Below are 813 nucleotides of genomic sequence, written 5' to 3'. Positions count from 1 at the left end.
GTAAAACAACAATAAAAGTAATAAGGTCCAGATCAAAATGGTGAGAAAGAATTTAAAAGGAAATTGAGCTCAAAATATTGTTTAGAGATGACTAATTACGTGTAAGTTGATTAATGCCCTTAACTCAAGTTAGAAGCTTAACCTTGGCTATATGGGAAGCTTTGGAGCCTATGGCACTTCTTGGGCTTGAGGAAAACTAGTGGTATGGTGTATGTGGGCTTCAATTGGAGGAATGAAATAAAAGACGGGTTTCTTGGAGCCAATTCATCCATTGCTAGAATTGAACTGAGTGGGTTAAGGTGGAGTGTAAATGATGAAGTTCCTGTTAAGAAAATAATCTAAAAGGCGTGAGTTTGGGCAGATTTGTTGCAATGCACATGAAGGTGCACCTAACCAAAAAAGAAAAACACAAAATCAATCTCCCATTCATGTTAAAAGACCATGCAGTTTTGAAGGACTTTCAATATCAAAGAGCAATGAAGTATTTTTCTGGGACCAATGTGATCAGTGGAAGGAGAAGTTGTTTAATAAAATGGGCTCATGGTGAAAAATCAATCTCATCCTCTGCCCAAAACACATCCAGTGGGTAATCTCATCATAGGATACACATCCCATAGAATATATTTGAAATTTATAGAAATAATACAGAGATGATTCCAAAAACAACAAAATCAAATGGGAAGAAAATATTGAAACTTCAAAATGAGGGCTTCAGTGTGTGTAACAACTAGTTGATGGGCACACACAGACTGCAAAATTTGGACACACGCAATGTCCTTTTAGGTCAGAATTCCATCAAATAGTTGAAGGGCA

General features: G+C 36.5%; 1 non-coding gene across 1 annotated transcript; it reads right to left on the bottom strand.

The window, feature by feature from the left end:
* Positions 1 to 499: 499 nt before the first annotated feature.
* On the bottom strand, positions 500 to 609 carry LOC122295272. The gene has a single exon (XR_006237931.1). It is a non-coding gene; the product is annotated as a small nucleolar RNA Z152/R70/R12 (small nucleolar RNA).
* Positions 610 to 813: the final 204 nt, after the last annotated feature.

Source organism: Carya illinoinensis, chromosome 14 (assembly GCF_018687715.1).
Source record: "Carya illinoinensis cultivar Pawnee chromosome 14, C.illinoinensisPawnee_v1, whole genome shotgun sequence".
Lineage (NCBI taxonomy): Eukaryota > Viridiplantae > Streptophyta > Magnoliopsida > Fagales > Juglandaceae > Carya > Carya illinoinensis.
The sequence above is the reverse complement of the archived record's forward strand: the minus strand, read 5'-3'. Positions and strand labels throughout refer to the sequence as shown.